This window comes from Lepidochelys olivacea (assembly GCF_965140295.1).
Source record: "Lepidochelys olivacea isolate rLepOli2 genome assembly, chromosome: 4".
Lineage (NCBI taxonomy): Eukaryota > Metazoa > Chordata > Testudines > Cheloniidae > Lepidochelys > Lepidochelys olivacea.
Window position 1 is genome coordinate 103,284,812 of NC_140414.1, and position 19,396 is coordinate 103,304,207.

A 19,396-nucleotide genomic window follows, 5' to 3' on the forward strand; every position below is an offset into this window, starting at 1 on the left:
CATAGTTCTATTGAAGTCAACAGAGCTACGCTTATCTATGCTAGCTAAGAAAAGAAAATGTCTCAAGTTTCCTTTTCTTCCTTTCTCTTCAAACCAGATGAAGTTTTACTGCCACAGAACATATCATTTTTACGAAGTATAGTTAGAAAGAAAAATACATGGAGAATAGCTGCAGTGGTTCCTTCATCAGCAAATTTCATCTTAACCTCAGTTAAGTCACACTAATTTGAGAAATAGGTATGGAGCCTATATCTCTTCATATAGAAGTACCCCACTGTTTATTGGGCATTGAGAAAGTGATCTTTGTTCCAACATCTTACAGTGGTTATGGCTGCCAAATCTTAACCTTGCCATCTGGTTCTTACTGAAATTCAGTAACACATATGGGGTCATCTTCCATGCTGTCATTTCAGTATTGCTCAATGGCTCATTCATTTGGGCTGCAGGTTTCTTTGACCACTGAGAATCCCAGCTTTTGAAAACATTTTGACTGATTTTGAGTTTTCTGTAGTTTTCTTACACTTCTCCAGAGAAAGGAATCCCCTTAATACAGAGAGTGGTGAATCTCTTAAAATCAGACGTAGCCATCTTTATAAGTATGTTCTCCAAGTCACTCCAGTTGATTTGTAGCAATATGTACTTAGCCTTCCAGTTTGGTCATTTGTGAGGGCTAAGTATTGCTAATTTGTTTTCTGTGGAGGATATCAATAACTGCATATTATCTGTCTTCCAATGTACTGCTTCTAATAAAGTCTTAATTGAATTAACTTGGCTTGTGTGGTCTGGGAGACTGACCTTGCTGCAGCTTTGGCTGTCTGGGATCCCATTTGGGAGTCTAAGGTTTGCAAAAAAAGATTTTTTTCTTCTCTTCCCTCTTCCACTAATTGTTTTCAAACCTGCCCAATTCAGAGGTGGTGTAAATGACATGCGGGAAGGTGGGTGTACACTGCAGGCTTGGGGGAGAGGACTGTAGCCTGAAGAGTAGCCAACAGGAGGATATAAGATAGTGTGTGCATTTACACCCATTTCAGGAACATACACTATTATTTCTGGCACCGTTGAATTGACCCTGTGTATCTTGACAAAGCTTTGCTTTGTGACTTGCTGCCAAATGTTATTGCCCTTTCTTGGAAAACTCTGAGAAATGTTTGAAAAGGTCAGTTCTGTTACCAAGCTCTGCAGATGGTCTGGTGAGCCATCATTTAATAGCACTCCCTCCTCCTTAGAGCTCCCCACACCTCTCTTGTTTATCCTGGTTTTTAAATTCAAGGTGATGAATGTAATTACACCACATTATGGGTGCACTTTCCAAATTTAGTGAAATTTCAACAAATCTGTCATTGGCTAACTATGAAAGTGATGGTGGGAAAATCCTAACTGATTTTCTTGTGCACTTGGTGTTTCTTTGTTTCTTAGGGAAGTATGATGTTTTGCATCTGCAATGCTTCTTTGTTCTGCTGTCTGCTAATGAAAATAACCCTGAACTGAGAAGTGTTGGTGTTAATCTTGTTTTATAAATTTTCAATCACAACAGATTTGTTTAAGCCTTTTTTTTTTATTGCTTCCATGTTTAATTTTAGACATTAAATGCATTTTAATCAACTGGCCATTTTTATTTTTAAAAAATTATTGTTGTAAGGTCAGTGTATAGTAGGTTGGGTTTCATCTTTCAAACCTGGAGGGCTAAACTTGATGGTCTTCAGGCTTCGGCCTCTGTTTCTGCAAACACACATGCATAACTGTTTATACTCATGGGTAGTCCCCTTGAAATCATTTCTAGTGTGAAAAGTTGAGCAAGTACAGACATGTTAGCGGGATTAGGTCCTTAGCTCTTATCCTTGAACAAAAATGTTTTCGGTAGGTGGACGTAGTCAAAAGCAGAGAGATATTTTTGGTCACCTGCTGATAGCTTGAAGTTTCAATGACGTATTGCATATAACCTAGTGTTTTTAAACACTGAAGACTACTAATCTTGCTAATTATGGATTTCAACTGACGGATCAGGAAGTTGGGCAGTTTGTTTCTCTTCTGTTTTTCCTGTAAACATGAATGGATGAAATGTTCTGTAGAATTAACTCAGAAGTGAATTTGAAGTTCTATAATTAGAAATAATGACAGGTATCAGAGTAGAGGCCGTGTTAGTCTGTATTCGCAAAAAGAAAAGGAGTACTTGTGGCACCTTAGAGATTAACAAATTTATTTGAGCATAAGCTTTCGTGAGCTACAGCTCACTTCATCGGATGCATTCAGTGACTGCAGGAATCTTGATTCAATGACTGAATTATGCTTATGCTCAAATAAATTTGTTAGTCTCTAAGGTGCCACAAGTACTCCTATTCTTTTTAGAAATAATGTGTTTCACTATTGATCTTTTTCTTTGAAACTTCGTAGGAGGGGTGATACCATATTTTTTTTTAAGTTCATTTTGCATTGCATCAAGTTTAGAACAAGACTTTTCCATCTCTTTCTGTGTGACTAAGAAGATAAAAGTTCTTGTCATGTCAGTCATCTCTTGCAAATGATATGTTGCATTTTGGTACTTTGGGGGGTTTATAGTAAATGGACTTCTAACAGAACAAGACTGCTTTAAGATGGACATGAGAGGTTTCATTTCTCTTTTAAAAACAGACAGAACTTTGGTTTGATTTAGAGTTCTGCTTTTGCTAAAGAAAAAGGTATTTTTGTTGTTCGGGGTACTTTACAACAGTGCAGTGAATAAGATTTTGATCTTCGGGTCTATCATATTTACATTCCAGACTGCCTGGTTCCAGATAGAAAGTAGAAATGGTAACTTCCTACCTAGAAATCTAGTTACTTTGAACATGGGTTTTCTTGTTGTAAAATAAGTATCTATTGTTGTTGGGTTATCTAAGGGGTTCTCAGGACAAATTTTTTGATATCCTCAGAGTATAGCCACGCTTTTTCCTAAAATACTTAATTAGTTTTAGGAAAAACAAATAAATATGTGCATATACATGTCCAAGTTATTGTAATTTATTTATTGCTAGCTAGTAAGTCTGTTTGTGAAAAGTGATATTAACAACGTACAAGTATCACTTTTCACAGCAAACTTACTCAGCCCTGCCAAGCCTGGAGACAATTAAGTCCTGGATGGGAGGGTCGGAGAGGCAATGGGGGTGGGTGGATGGGGGGCCAGTGGGGGCAACGGGGGCCTGGAGCCTGAAGCCACACGACCAAAGCCTGCTGCCCCGCCACCCCGAGGCTGAAGCCCAAACCCTGAACCCTCCCTGCCCCGAGGAAGGTGGGGAACTCACCAGCTGTCTGCTCCTCCAGCGTTGTGCCCCAGGTGTCTCAAGAAGGAGGCAGGGACCAACTCCTGCTAGCAGCCCCAGCAATCAATGCCAGAGTGGTGCATGCAGGAGCACCAGCGAGGGGGAAGGGCCGCTACTTTTCCCCCCTTCCATCACAGCCCAGGAGGCTGTGGCCACACCACATACACCACAGTGGCTGCACTTGAGAAATGCCTAGTATTTGTGGTAGAAAGAATCCTTGTTCCTGCAACTGTATTAGATAATCAAGATTCCAATATATTTTCAGTACTCAAAAGCCTCACCCTTTATCATTTATCTAGAGTTGGAGAGACAATACTGTTGGAATCTGGACTGATATACAGTGTACAGATTGCAAGATTACTGTTTCCAAATACTCCTTTTCCAAAAATAGACTAGTTGCTTGATTCCTTTAAGAACCAAACCAAAAACACTTCTAATGTTATGTTATAATAAACCTGTGTTAGTGACTGTCTTTTTCAGAGTCTGGTATTCATCAGTGTTAATTTTTAAAGGCACACATTTTATTTTCATACTGACTCTTAATATTGGGGAAGGGAATTTGTTAATTTTATTTTTAAAAATATGGAGTATTGGAAAGAATACTGGCATCTGTAAAGTGGTGTGGAGATGGAGATAATTTAAAAGGTCATTTGTCCATTTGAGTTTACAACTACTATACCTTATGTGCCTTAGATTAGATCATTGTGTCTCATACAAGCTTATGTTCAAATAAATTTGTTAGTCTCTAAGGTGCCACAAGTACTCCTTTTCTTTATACCAACCTATGATTTCTCCTGCAGGAGACATAGTACTAACGACATGTACAAATTGAGGACCCTTCTTTCTGAGTTAGTATATGATTATAGATCCAGGGCTCTCTTTACCTCCATTCTTCCCCCATTCATCCAAGGAAGTGCATTTTTAATGTGGACACTTTCCAAGGGGACCTATGAGTAATTGCTGTAGTGGATCTCAGACAACTTACTGCATTGCTTTCTAAGTCCAGCGGAAGCCACTGGTTTGAGCTGCCCTGCCAACAGTTGTGTTGCTGTAACAACTCTCATCTTCAGGAGTTTAGCTGTTTTTACTTACTCGTCCTCAGCTCACTGTTTAGAAGAGCTTTTGGATACCTTCAGGCTTGTATGTGACATACTTCTGTTTCCCTCCCCCCCCCCCAGCATTTATAGGTTAATTTCTTCAGCGTGTGTCCTCAGAGGGTGAGTGCTGCTGGTGTTAGTGGCAAGGGCTGAAGAAACCTGCCATTCTATACAAGCTTTCCACCAAAGAACTGGGGAGAGTAAGTAATTTTTTTTGTTTTACTTTCTGCACTCATATTGTCTCAGCTTTCAGGCATTCAGGAGTATGTTTCTTCCTCATTGAGAGGGAAGTGAGTGGTGACTGACCCAGGATACAGTCTTTTTATACACAATATGCATGTACTTTCTGTGTAATGCTTTTGAGTGAAGACAAATGAAAGTGACAAAACTCACACAGATGAGACAGCCCTTTCAAAGCCCGAGTAAAACCAGCTGTGGGTATACGGGCTTGTCTACACTCACAGATTGTGACATTTTAACTATACTGGTATGGTTAAAGCCTTACAAGCTCCTAGTGTGATATAAGAGTTCTTATAAGAGATATAATATACCAGTACAGTTTATTCCCCTTCTCATGCAGGAATATCTATACTGGTGAAAAGGCATCTTTATACCGATATAATAGCATCCACGCTAGGGGATGGACTGGGTTAACTATTGTGGTTTTAAAAAAAAAATTACATCCCTAACTGACATAGATATCCTTGTACAAAATTTATCCGTAGACTTAGCTTACGTTCCCAGTCAGATTGTGGTTTCTATCTTTGGCCTTGTCTGAACTGGGAAGATGAGTGACTGTTTAAAACCTATTGGTTAACAGAAGTTAGTTAATAACATTTTTAAACACTACTTAGCACCTACTAAGAAAGAGAGACTGTGATGTTTAAAAATGGTTTAGTTGGTCAGGATTGGGTAGATCTTAGTACTGACCACAATCAGCTAACATTTTTTAACACTGTCTAGGTCTATATAGAAGCTAAGTGGCAGTTAAAAATTACATATTTACATCACCACTTATTTTCCCAATCTAGAAGTGCTTTCTCTGCTTTAAGTCCCTCCCAAACACATGAAGGGCTTGTGCAATAGTTATGCCACTGTAGCACTGTAGTCTATACACTTCCTACGTTGACAGAAGGGCTTTTTCTGTCACTGTAATTAATCCACCTCTCTGAGCAACAGAAACTAGATCAACAGAAGAATTCTTTCATCAACCTAGCTACGTCTACACTGGGGGTTAGGTTGATCTAACTACAGTGTTGGGAGCAAAATTTTTCATAGCCCAGAGTGACATAGTTAGGTGGATCCAGTTTTGAAGTGTGGACCATGCCATAAATCTTCGCAGGAGAGCTTGTGCCTGGGCTACTGATCAACACCTCTGGCCAGATTCAATGTCACTCAGTCTCCTGGTGCTTTGTGCCAGACCTGACAGCACAGAGAATGGTGCCTGCTCACCTCCTTTGTGCGCTCCTGGTTTTGGAGCTACTGAGGCAGCGTTAGCCTGTGATGCGAATCAGGGCCGTTTCTCTCCAGCCAGTTGACAGCTATCTCATAACAAAAGTCAGGAAGACTATTTGTACATACTCATCCCAAGTCTTTTCATAGGTTTAAGTGTGAGGCAAAGTCTAAACCAATTCACTTTCATGTGCAATATCGTACTAAATGCTTTGAAGACCTCTGGAAGAACTATAAATAGTTTTCTGGACTGTAACATCATAATACTGTGCATCTGGAGCATTTATGGTACCTACAATTATACAAACAAAAATATAATACACAGAAAACAAAAACACGGGTCTGAATTGTATTGACACACTTCTACTGTTGTTCACTGTTCAGGTACCTGAAACTCCATTTTTTCCTTAAGAAAAGTAAACAAAAAAACCCTCCTTAAAATGTCATTAAATATTAATGTATGCAGTGTTGTTGTAGCTGTGTTGGTCCCAGGATATTAGAGAGACAAGATGGGTGAGGTACTATCTTTTATTGGACCAACATGTGTTGGTAAGAGAGACAACCTTTCAAGCTTACACAGAGCTCTTCTTAAAGACTTAGGAAACATCCATTTGCACACTTACGTATTATGTAACTTTACACATGTATGTTACTTATGTGAATAAGAATTCACAGGATCATTGGCTGAGTGTTCATTTGTAGTGACTTCTGCCATATCTATGTTCTGGTCATTAACTGGGTGTGTGGGTATCAACTTAGTGGTCCATTTTCTTAACAAAAGTTGCTTTGTACTAGATGGAAATAAGAATTGTCCTCTTTTAAAATGGTGTATTTCAGCTATAAACAAAATGTAGTTTTCTCTTTTTCTGTTGTGTTTTTGTTGCAGTCTTAGCTCTGGTCTACACTACGAACTTATGTCGATATAACTGTGTCGCTCAGGGACGTGAATTTTTCCCACCCCTGAGTGACATGGTTTTATCAACCTAACTGCCTGTGTAGACCTATGCTGATGGGAGAAGCTTTCCTGTTGGTGTAGTTAACGTCTTCACTAAGCACTATAGTAGTGCAGCTGCACCGTAAGTGTAGACAAGCCCTAATTGTAGCTGGAATCTTATTTTTCATTTTAATCCAGTTATACTCTAATGTAACCATATTTAGTGGAAGATTTTTCAAATATCCTTGATTAGCTTTATATTTATCATCAGTTTGGTTGCACATATAACTATTTGTATTAAATTAATTTCATGCTATTTCAGTAATTTGCTTTAATTAAAAAATGCACTCATGAAATAATTGAAAGAGGGAGAGGCAAAGAGTAGCGGGACTACTTTTTTGCACTGTAATATAAAATACTTGCAATAAGTTAAAAGTCCTACACTAAAATTCTTTGTCTGTATCATAATTACATTGTGTAATGGACAAGTTTAAATATTCTAGGGCTATAACAGGGTTGTCTTGGTCCTTGTAGGGGCAGGGCCAGCCAACTTTGTTCCAAATGAAGCCTCTTTTATGAGGGGTAGTTCCTGGAAGGATCACCAGAGGTGTTGGGATTTTTGGAGGGGGGGGTGGGGAGTAGGACAGGTGACTGAATCATGTGACTACCTGCTGAGATTATATAAAAGAACGGTGTTAGCTCAGAGTGGAAAGCAGAGTGAAAAAATAAGGTTCACAGCCTGGTGCTATGTAAGGGTTTCAGGACCAAGCCCAAGCTATGGACCTGCAATCCTTACTCTGGAAAAACTCCTTGAAACCCATAAGCACTAACCATGGCTCTGCATATTTTTGTAAGGGTTGCAGGGGCTCTTGCAAGCTTAGGTCTTTTTCTTGTCTTCCAGTGCCATGGTGAGCTCCTAAACTGTCCAAGTCACTATATTCATGGGATAGGAACTAACCCTATTCAGTTCCTTATGTTTTGAATGGCTTCAAGGAAACAAGCTAATAGCTCAGGACAGTGAAGACCGTTAAGCCAGTTTACCTTCCTCTTAGCTCTTTAAAGGGTAAAGGTCACTGAGGCAGAGGGAGATCAAAAATTTCAAGGCATTATCTGCCTTAACTCTGAGTTCTTTGAGTGTATGTCAGTATGGATCCCACTGTAGGTGTGCTTGTCCCTAATGTGTGTGAGATCAGAGTCTAATGAATAGCAATAACCGATGAGCTGTGCATGCTCCCATATGAGGGCCCAAAGAATATGGCAGCTGCGCTACCCCTGTAGCAGGATGGTGAGACTCTCCTGTAGAGTCCCCCTTGTATACTTACCCTGTACAGGGTGCCTTAACAGGCAAACTATAAACCTATGGCTTCAAGGTCTGCAATGGGCTAATTTAATTACAAGATGGACTCAGCCTCTTCTGTTTGGGAGAGAGTCATTTTGACAGGGTTCTGGGCAGGAACTCCTGAGCCAGCCCTCTCTCACGCCAGCTCCAATTAAGGGAGGTAGATTGGAGCTGGCTAGAGAAACCTGCACCATTGGCAAATGGGAAACAGCTGCCAGCCTAATTAGCCTGGGGCTACATACAGGCCCAGGGGAAGAAAGGAATAGGGTGGGAGCCAGAGAGTGGAAGGAGAGTGGTAACTCTTCCCTCCTGGGTGCAGAAGCTGAGAAGTCCTTAAGGCTGAAAACCCAAGCTGTAGGTGGTTGGAGTGCATGCTGTAAATAAACCACACTGGTGATTGGTAAGCTCCAGGGTCTGCGTGATTTGTGAACGCAGCAGAAGCAGGAGCAAGGGGGTCTTGCTACACTCTGCTACAGTCATATACTGGATAAATGCTCAATGTGACAGTTGTTTTCTTCAAGTCAGAGGATGAGTGGCTGAAGCTGTACTTGCTGGAACAGTCTATGGAGATCTCTTTGTACGAGGAGGAGACAGGTACCAGAAATCATCAAGTACTGGGCAATCCAGCTTCCTTGAACGCCCCACCTAGCAGACAGACATCACCTAAAACCAATGTGGAGAAGACAGCACCAAGAAAATACCAGTTTCCAACGTTGACACTGCCAGCACTGAAGCTGACATCATCAGCAACGGAGCCAACACTGACGCCTCTGGTACCAAGGCTTGGCACTGAGAGTCCTCCCTGATCAAAAGTGAAGTGACTTCAGATGGAGCTCAGTATCTTCCCACAAGGAAAGAATACATCAGGCCTCTTGAGGAGATAATCACTAAGCCCCAGACATCATAGAGAGGTAATAATAAGGGACTGCCTATCTCCCTGACAGAGAGAGAGAGATTCTCTGGCACTGATGAAACAACCTTCTATATTGTTGCCTTCAGCGGAATCACTGAGGCTACTGAACATGCCCCTGGAAGAATTGGAAATGACCTCCAGTACCAAGGGACTTACCAGTACTGATGCAGATGCCAGTGCCCAGAGGTTTGTATACGTTGGCCCCTCCCCTCAAGGTGATGTACTTCTCTCTGTCACTGAGGCACACATTCCCATCTTCTTCGAGCAGAGAACCCCCTCCGCTGAGGTCTGTGGGCAAGATAATAGAAAAACCAGGTGATATACAGAGCTCAGCTGCTCTCACTTCATCAGGAATGGCACTGGTCTGCCCAATATCAGACAGGCCAGTCATATCCCTATGGCATGTTACAGTGGGCTTGCCAGGGTCTGTATACAAATGCTTCTAAGAGCTGATCTCCATCCCAGTCTAGGAAGAGAAAGATCACAGTCCCCTGTGGCATCCCTGGCCAAACCACCCTCACCAGTTATGGAGGAGTACTAAGGGGAGCCAGAGGCCAGAGCAGCAACAACATTGTACCTTACCACCTAAGAACCTTTCAGTTTGCCACTAACAAAGTGGTGTCCTTGACGTGGGTACTAACATCAAGTGACTTAGTCATTTCAAAAACTACTTATGAGAATTGCAGAGACTCTAGAAATACACATTAGTCATACAAAAAAAATCTCATAAATTGTTCACTGTATTGACAACTTCGGGCCTGGCCTGGATCACCCTCCCAATAAACAGAGGACTGCTTGATCCCACTAAAGCCCTGTGGCAAACGCCTGCCACGGTACCACTCACCACAAAAATAGTGGACAAACATTATCGAGATTCTCAAAAAGGGTTTGAGTACTTTTGTGCCCATCCCAATCCAGCCTCCTTGATCATCTCAGCCAGGCGGGCAAATGCACATACAACTGAAACATCCCAAATGACAAGGACCCATAGCAGCTCGACCTATTTTGTGGGTTATCCTGTTCCTTTGTCTCCCTTCAATTATGGGTGGCAAACTACCAGGCTCTTCTGGCTGTATATAATTTTTTGACCTGGCCACAGGGTGCACCACTCACCTCTGGTCTTATGCCTCCTCCTGGTCACTCTGGGAATTAGCTCTTGAGGTCAATGCCCAGTTCACAGTTTGCATGCCATGATTCTGTGTCTCCCTCTGCTCTGCAGCCCCTCTCTGAGCCCCAGGAACTTCAGTGTCCTCTTTGTGACTCAGCCTTTCGGCTAGGTAATTCAGTGTTTCCCCCTTCTGATAACAAAGTCCCTTCACCTTGGCAGTCTTCCTTTTCACTGCCCCATGGCGCCACTCCCTCAGTGGCCATCAGGGGAACCTGGACTGACCCTCTATCCAGGTTCCAGTCCAGGGACCCTCACCTCAGCAGTTTTGGGTTCCTCTACCAGCCTTCAGTGCTCCTTCCCTGGACTGCTTTCTGCCACAAGTGGTTCCCATTCTGCTTGTACCAGCTCCAAATCCTCTTCCCAGGGAGAGTCTGCTGCCTGCCTTCCTGTAGCCTTTCCTAGCAGTCCTTGTCTATTGCCAGCTACCTGGCTTTATACAGGCCCCACCTGTTCCTGCACAGCTGCTCTCAGTTAGTTCCATGCTCCCTGGCTGCTCCTTCAGCTGCAGCCTATGGAGTTAATCGACCTGCCTGGCCAGCTTAAACCCTTCCAGTGCTGTGCAGGGTTGCCACCCTGTCACAGATGTGGAACTGAGTGACATCTTTTCTATCAAAGCTTCTATCTGAGAACATGCTAGAGCTCAAAGAAATAATGAAAGAGGGCCAGTTAGTGATCAAGATGGCCCTAAAGGCATCAGTGGATGCTTTAGATTCCACGGCCGCAATCGAAGACCTGCCCCTTTAAGGCATGGAACTCTCCACTAAACAGACAGGCAATGCCCTACACTCTTTAAAGCACAGTGAAGCCACTTTGTGTTCCCTGGGAAATCTGTGTCCCGGCTTTGTACTACAAGCTATACCATCAACAACCTCTGACGAGACAGGAGGAATCCGTTTTAGCACACCAGACAAGCTGATTATCAGGTTTGGAAGAAACCCAGTTACAACAGAGGTTGCCTCTCTTCCTCCTCCTTGATGATGCACCCTGCTCGCGCAGGTCACCAGCAAATTTGATGGGCTCGTCAGGAGTCACAACAGAGCTGTTCAGAGAGCACGACCTTTGGAAGCTACCTCGCACCATTCCACTGGGTGTGGTCTGCCACGCTATTGGATGCTAGCGATCATCACCCTGGCTATCCCATCCAGTTTCACTCCTTACCCCCTGCCCACCCTCTTTCCTCATCCCTCTTCAGGGACCTTTCTCTTGACAAAGGTGTCCTTGTTGCTGCTTTTAGGAGCCATAGAGGAGGTGCTGCCAGAATTCAGGGGCAGAGGCTTTCCTACTCTGGGTATTTCCATGTTCTGAAGAAAAAAGGTTTTTTTTGAACATTTCGGGACCCCTGCTGTATTACCTTAACAGACCTGAGCTTTTTAGGCTGTCTCCCGTAAGTTCCCTGTAAGCACAGCCTATTTAGCACCATGCAGGCGCTCAAGGAACCCGGCCGGGGGGAGGGGTGCCCCTCCCTAGCCCCCAACCTGCTGCGGCCGGATGGGGTAGCCCAGACCTGCCACGGCCAGGGCTCCCCTACTCTGGGCCAAACCCGGCTGAGGCGGCCTGGCCCTGGCCCTGGCCTGAACCTGGGCGGCCCGGCCTGCCCCCAGCTGCAGCCAGGGTGGTGCGACCCAGCCATGGCCGGACCTGCCAGAAATTGGTCCAATGAAAGATATTACCTCACCCACTTTGTCCAGCTAAAATTGATTATTCTGTGTTATGTAAAAATGCAAATTCCATCTTCATCTTAAAGACCTTCTAGTGAAATTATCTGCTTCATGATGGAGGCAGTGTGGTTTAATGGATAGGGCACTGCACTAGAAGTCAGGAGACCTGGGGTCTATTCCCAGTTGTGTTACCTTGGGCAAGTCATTTCACCTCTGTTCCTCATTCCCATTGTGTGTTTAGGTTTCAGAGTAACAGCCGTGTTAGTCTGTATTCGCAAAAAGAAAAGGAGTACTTGTGGCACCTTAGAGACTAGCCAATTTATTTGAGCATAAGCTTTCGTGAGCTACAGCTCACTTCATCGGATGCATACTCTGGAAAGTGTAGAAGATCTTTTTATATACACACAAAGCATGAAAAAATACCTCCTCCCACCCCACCCTCCTGCTGGTAATAGTTTATCTAAAGTGATCACTCTCCTTACAATGTGTATGATGATCAAGTTGGGCCATTTCCAGCACAAATCCAGGTTTTCTCACCCCTCCACCCCCCACACAAACCCGCTCTCCTGCTGGTAACAGCTTATCAGAGTTGTCACTTTGGATGGGCTATCACCAGCAGGAGAGTGAATTTGTGTGGGGGGGTGGAGGGTGAGAAAACCTGGATTTGTGCTGGAAATGGCCCACCTGATGATCACTTTAGATAAGCTATTACCAGCAGGACAGTGGGGTGGGAGGAGGTATTGTTTCATATTCTCTGTGTATATATAAAGTCTGCTGCAGTTTCCACGATATGCATCTGATGAAGTGAGCTGTAGCTCACAAAAGCTTATGCTCTAATAAATTGGTTAGTCTCTAAGGTGCCACAAGTACTCCTTTTCTTTTTGCGAATACAGACTAACACGGCTGTTACTCTGAAGCTTATCTAAAGTGACCACTCACCTTACAATGTGTATGATAATCAAGGTGGACCATTTCCAGCACAAATCCAAGATTTAACAAGAACGTCTGGGGGGGGGGGGTTAGGAAAAAACAAGGGGAAATAAGTTACCTTGCATAATGACTTAGCCACTCCCAGTCTCTATTCAAGCCTAAGTTAATTGTATCCCATTTGCAAATGAATTCCAATTCAACAGTCTCTCGCTGGAGTCTGGTTTTGAAGTTTTTTTGTTGTAATATCGCAACTTTCATGTCTGTAATCACGTGACCAGAGAGATTGAAGTGTTCTCCGACTGGTTTATGAATGTTATAATTCTTGACATCTGATTTGTGTCCATTTATTCTTTTACGTAGAGACTGTCCAGTTTGAGCAATGTACATGGCAGGGGGGCATTGCTGGCACATGATGGCATATATCACATTGGTGGATGTGCAGGTGAACGAGCCTCTGATAGTGTGGCTGATGTTATTAGGCCCTATGATGGTGTCCCCTGAATAGATATGTGGGCACAGTTGGCAACGGGCTTTGTTGCAAGGATAGGTTCCTGGGTTAGTGGTTCTGTTGTGTGGTGTGTGGTTGCTGGTGTATTTGCTTCAGGTTGGGGGGCTGTCTGCAGGCAAGGACTGGCCTGTCTCCCAAGATTTGTGAGAGTGCTGGGTCATCCTTCAGGATAGGTTGTAGGTCCTTAATAATGCGTTGGAGGGGTTTTAGTTGGGGGCTGAAGGTGACGGCTAGTGGCGTTCTGTTATTTTCTTTGTTAGGCCTGTCCTGTAGTAGGTAACTTCTGGGAACTCTTCTGGCTCTATCAATCTGTTTCTTCACTTCCGCAGGTGGGTCTTGTAGTTGTAAGAATGCTTGATAGAGATCTTGTAGGTGTTTGTCTCTGTCTGAGGGGTTGGAGCAAATGCGGTTGTATCGCAGAGCTTGGCTGTAGACGATGGATCGTGTGGTGTGGTCAGGGTGAAAGCTGGAGGCATGTAGGTAGGAATAGCGGTCAGCAGGTTTTTGGTATAGGGTGGTGTTTATGTGAACATCGTTTATTAGCACTGTAGTAGATCCAGGAAGTGGATCTCTTGTGTGGACTGGACCAGGCTGAGGTTGATGGTGGGATGGAAAACTTCAAATCCAGACTCCAGGGAGAAACTGTTAAATTGGAATTCATTTGCAAATTGGATACAATTAACTTAGACTTGAATAGAGACTGGGAGTGGCTAAGTCATTATGGAAGGTAACCCATTTCCCCTTGTTTTTTCCTCCCCTCCCCCCGACGTTCTTGTTAAACCCTGGATTTGTGCTGGAAATGGTCCACCTTGATTATCATACACATTGTAAGGTGAGTGGTCACTCCAGATAAGCTGTTACGAGCAGGAGAGTGGGTTTGGGTGTGTGTGTGTGGGGTGTGTGTGTGAGAAAACCTGGATTTGTGCTGGAAATGGCCCAACTTGATTATCATACACATTGTAAGGAGAGTGATCACTTCAGATAAGCTATTACCAGCAGGAGAGTGGGGTGGGAGGAGGTATTTTTTCATGCTTTGTGTGTATATAAAAAGATCTTCTACACTTTCCAGAGTATGCATCCGATGAAGTGAGTTGTAGCTCACGAAAGCTTATGCTCAAATAAATTGGTTAGTCTCTAAGGTGCCACAAGTACTCCTTTTCTTATTGTGTGTTTAGTTAGTAAGCTTTTCGCAGGGCTGTCAGTGCATACAGTGCTTAGCAAAACGGAGCCCCACCTTGGTTGTGGCTTCTGCAGTACAAATAGTAATGCTAAAATGCATGTGTTACAGATTTTTTGTTTATATACTTTGGAGTGTTATCTTAATTTGTATGGCTGTTGTATATATTTCTCCATATCAAGCTTGTTTAAGGTTAGTCTCTACTGATAGAAATATTAAGGCATGACTGGCTTCCACAGGGCTAATAACTGAGTTCTGCTGATATTTTTCCTGATTATCGTGCTTTAGATATGTTTTAATCTCAGTGTTGTTGTTTGTATTCAGTTTATTACAGTTGACGTTTTTGCTTTATCTTTGTTAAGCTGAGTACACAGAACTTCAGAAAAACAGCCCTAAAACCGTGAATTGCTTTTGGCTTACACTGCATTTTTTTTCTCCACAGAGCGTTCATAAAAAGGTACTCGAATTTTTCTGATTTTGTGTCCAATGTAAGCATTAATATTTCTTGGAATGTAGATGGTTTCTAACTGTAAATATTTTGTTAGTGAGTGGGGTATAATTTATTTTGCTAGGCAAGTTGCAGTCCAGTGTAACCAGGAGACCTTAAAAAGGATGTAAAGCTTTGCATAGTTTCCTATTTTTACAAAAAAGAAATTTAGAGCTTTACTTTATTGTGGGAGAAGCTTTTAAAAAGCTGTACAATTGCTTAGAGCAGCATTTTACTTGAAATCTTGCAAGATAAAGTACTCAACCATTTATAAATACTGTCTCATACACTAATATAATGGATACTTGGTAGGAAGTGAGAGTCAGAGCTTTGTTTTCCCATAAGGAAATTTCATTTCCTACACTATAAAATGTCAGAGTTACTGTTGTGAATAACCTTGTAGTTGTGCTATAATAGCACAATGGGATGATGAGTGTTTTCTATTTTTAGTTGAGTGTCAGGAAATTGGGAGGAGAATCCTCTATTTTCTCTGCAACCAGTTAGCTGAATATCTTTATCTTGAGGGCCAGGAACTGAACATATTTCCTTGCAAGCATCAGGTGACTAGTGTCTCATCTTGTACTAGCATTAGAAGAGCAATGAACATACCTAATTTCCACATAGGAAACCCAGGAAAACTGTTCTGGGGAAATGCAAACCATTACCAGTTCTAGTGTTTATTCATCAACAGGAATCAGGACTGCAGTGCTTCAGTTTTACCAGACTTCCCCTGTTTAATTTTGTGTTTTTGTAAAACACTTCATTTTATTTTTCTCCTTTTCATTCTGTTTTTTTTGTAGAAGAATCAAATATTGTCCTACTAGTCCTAAGAGAGTGGGTCGCAGTATGCATCCGATGAAGTGAGCTGTAGCTCACAGAAGCTTATGCTCAAATAAATTGGTTAGTCTCTAAGGTGCCACAAGTACTCCTTTTCTTTTTGTGAATACAGACTAACACGGCTGTTACTCTGAAACCGGTCAGTATGCAGGGAGCTCCCTTGTGGGGACATTACTGTCCCTCCCATGTGTGGGCAGGGAATGGGTAGGCAGCAGCATAGCCTTGATTCTGCCCCACATGTGCCAGCTAGTGCTGCTGTTCTGGCACAGAGAGAAAGATAACTGATATTGGTTTAATCCAGTAGTAGATTGTTCCCCTCCCAAAATTAGAGGGGAAATCAGGGAAGGAATAGTGACATTTGGTATCTGAATCCTCTCCCATTCCTGCTCCTGTTACTTGCTATCGCTTGATCCAGGCAGATGTAAACTGAAAATCTAGTCTTTAGTGTTTTAAAGAGTCATACTTTACTTTCAAGAGTTTTAAACAGTTCTTCAATGATTGATTATTCTTGTTTGGCAGTTTTGTTTTGATGGTATAATTTCATTTCAGAACATTATAGTCTACATCAAATTAGTACTTTTTCTGTTAATAAGATGAGGTTAGGAAACTGTTCATAGAGATAGTGATTAATTGATCACTGAGTATTTTGGAATCTCCTCACTGGTAGCTGTCTTGGCTGAGAAAGAATTAGTTACCCAGTGTAGCAATGAGTGAGGTGTAGTTTTACAGTAGACTTCGTGCGTTCCAGTTCACTAACTGTTTGGCTCAGGGGTGGGCAAACTTTTTGGCCCGAGGGCCACATCAGGGTTGTGAAACTGTATGGAGGCCCCAGTAGGGAAGGCTGTGCCTCCCCAAACAGCCTGACCTCCACCCCCATCCACTTCCTGCACCCTGACTGCCCCATCAGAACCCCCAACCCATCCAGCCCCCTCCCCCCCGCTTCTTGTCTCCTGACCACCACCACCCCCCCCCGGGACCCTACCCCCTATCCAACCCCCCCCTGCTCCCAGTCCCCTGATTGCTGCGACCCCTATCCAACCCCCCCTGCTCCCTGTCCCCTGACTGCCCCCGGGACCCCCAGCCCCTTATCCAGCCCCACCGCTCCCTTACCATGCTGGCTGCCGCTCAGAGCAGCAGGAGTTCACAGCCCCGCCTCCTGGCCAGAGCCAGCCATGCCGCTGCGCTGCCCAGCAGGAGTGATGGGCCAGAGCGCTGGTGGCACAGCGAGCTGAGGCTGCGGGGGAGGGGTTACAGCTGGGGAGGGGCTCAGGGTAACCTCCCCAGTCTGGAGCTCAGGGGCCAGGCAGGACGGTCCTGCAGGCCGTAATTTCCCCACCTCTGGTTTAGCTTGATGATGTAAGGTTGATTTTCTTGTGATTGGTCTAATGACTAGAGTAGGATATTGGAAGTCAGGACTCTCGAGTTACCTACACTGATTCCTTTGTATGCCATTAGGGAAGTCAGGTTCTGAGATCTTGACACCTCTGAAGATGAGGTCACTAGTCTCTGACTCAGTTCCTCACCTGTAAAATGGGGCAATTCTTACCTATACCTTACATAAAAATGTGATGCCTTTGAGACTGAAGTCCTCTATCCACAAAACAAAATAAGTAGATCTAAAACTGCCCCATAATCCCCATCAATGTTCTTCATCCATGCCCTAGAGGGACCACGGCTGTGGCTAACAGGACAGTTCACTTTCCTTGTGTGTATACCTGTCCATTAGGAACTGAACTGAAACCATCAACTCATTTCATAAAGCCTACTGAAAACTGATGGTTGCTATCAGCTTGGGCTGTATTTGAACCAGTGCAGTGACACAGTTTAAAATGATCCTTGTGTTAAGGAATTAGTTGGTAGTACAATATGGAGGAGTTTGTATCTAGATCACTGGTACACGTTCGTCTCCCATTACTAGTTAGCATAGGATCTCTGCTAAGGGCTCTGCTGTGTGAAATCTGTTTCTAGTGAACCTGCATCAGAACCTTCTTTGGCATACTAGGAAAAGGGGCTGAAATCTCACGGGCACATCTGTTGAGCGGTGGTTTCTGGCAGACCTGGTGGAGGTACATTAATGTTGTAGGGAAGCTTGTTCTGGAGTTGTCTGTTGCTGTTCCTTTTCCGTAGATAAGCAAAAGGCTTCCATTTCTGTCAACAGAAGTTTTTGATGAACATACACACAAGAAAAGAGTTCATTCTCCGAAATAAAGGCTCTGCTGTTGCATCAGATTCTCTATCTTTATTTGGTGCTGGCAGTTATTATTTGTGAATGGAAAATGTTATCTACAGAATCAACAGCAATTCTCTAGAGCTTGAGTTGCTTCCTATAAAAGCAGCACACAATAAACTGTGAAGGAAGGAAATCAAGCCCTAGGGAAACTCTCTCATAAGATGGCTATGCTACTGAAAGATGAGAGGTTTCAGAGTAACAGCCGTGTTAGTCTGTATTCGCAAAAAGAAAAGGAGTACTTGTGGCACCTTAGAGACTAACCAATTTATTAGAGCATAAGCTTTCGTGAGCTACAGCTCACTTCCTCAGATGCATATCGTGGAAAATGCAGCAGGCTTTATATATACACAGAGAATATGAAACAATACCTACTCCCACCCCACTGTCCTGCTGGTAATAGCTTATCTAAAGTGATCATCAGGTGGGCCATTTCCAGCACAAATCCAGGTTTTCTCACCCTCCACCCCCCCCACACAAATTCACTCTCCTGCTGGTGATAGCCCATCCAAAGTGACAACTCTTTACACAATGTGCATGACAATCAAGTTGGGCTATTTCCTGCACAAATCCAGGTTTTCTCACATCCCCCCCACCCCCATACACACGCAAACTCACTCTTCTGCTGGTAATAGCTCATCCAAACTGACCACTCTTCAAGTTTAAATCCAAGTTAAACCAGAACATCTGGGGGGGGGGGGGTAGGAAAAAACAAGAGGAAACAGGCTACCTTGCATAATGACTTAGCCACTCCCAGTCTCTATTTAAGCCTAAATTAATAGTATCCAATTTGCAAATGAATTCCAATTCAGCAGTTTCTCGCTGGAGTCTGGATTTGAAGTTTTTTTGTTTTAAGATAGCGACCTTCATGTCTGTGATTGCGTGACCAGAGAGATTGAAGTGTTCTCCGACTGGTTTATGAATGTTATAATTCTTGACATCTGATTTGTGTCCATTTATTCTTTTATGTAGAGACTGTCCAGTTTGAGCAATGTACATGGCAGAGGGGCATTGCTGGCACATGATGGCATATATCACATTGGTGGATGTGCAGGTGAACGAGCCTCTGATAGTGTGGCTGATGTTATTAGGCCCTGTGATGGTGTCCCCTGAATAGATATGTGGGCACAGTTGGCAACGGGCTTTGTTGCAAGGATAAGTTCCTGGGTTAGTGGTTCTGTTGTGTGGTATGTGGTTGTTGGTGAGTATTTGCTTCAGGTTGCGGGGCTGTCTGTAGGCAAGGTATTGTTTCATATTCTCTGTGTATATATAAAGCCTGCTGCAGTTTCCACGATATGCATCTGAGGAAGTGAGCTGTAGCTCACGAAAGCTTATGCTCTAATAAATTGGTTAGTCTCTAAGGTGCCACAAGTACT

General features: G+C 43.3%; 1 protein-coding gene across 5 annotated transcripts in view; it reads left to right on the plus strand.

Moving 5' to 3' along the window:
• APBB2 (amyloid beta precursor protein binding family B member 2) overlaps window positions 1-19,396 on the plus strand; it is a 325,422-nt gene that overhangs the window by 79,787 nt on the left and 226,239 nt on the right. For 4 of the 5 annotated variants that reach the window (XM_084625565.1, XM_084625563.1, XM_084625570.1 and 1 more), the window contains exon 2: window positions 4,472-4,590. The exons of the other annotated variant lie outside the window; for it this stretch is intronic. The gene's annotated coding sequence lies outside the window, so the exon portion shown is untranslated. The remainder of the gene's footprint in view (window positions 1-4,471; window positions 4,591-19,396) is intronic. 5 annotated transcript variants of the gene reach the window in all.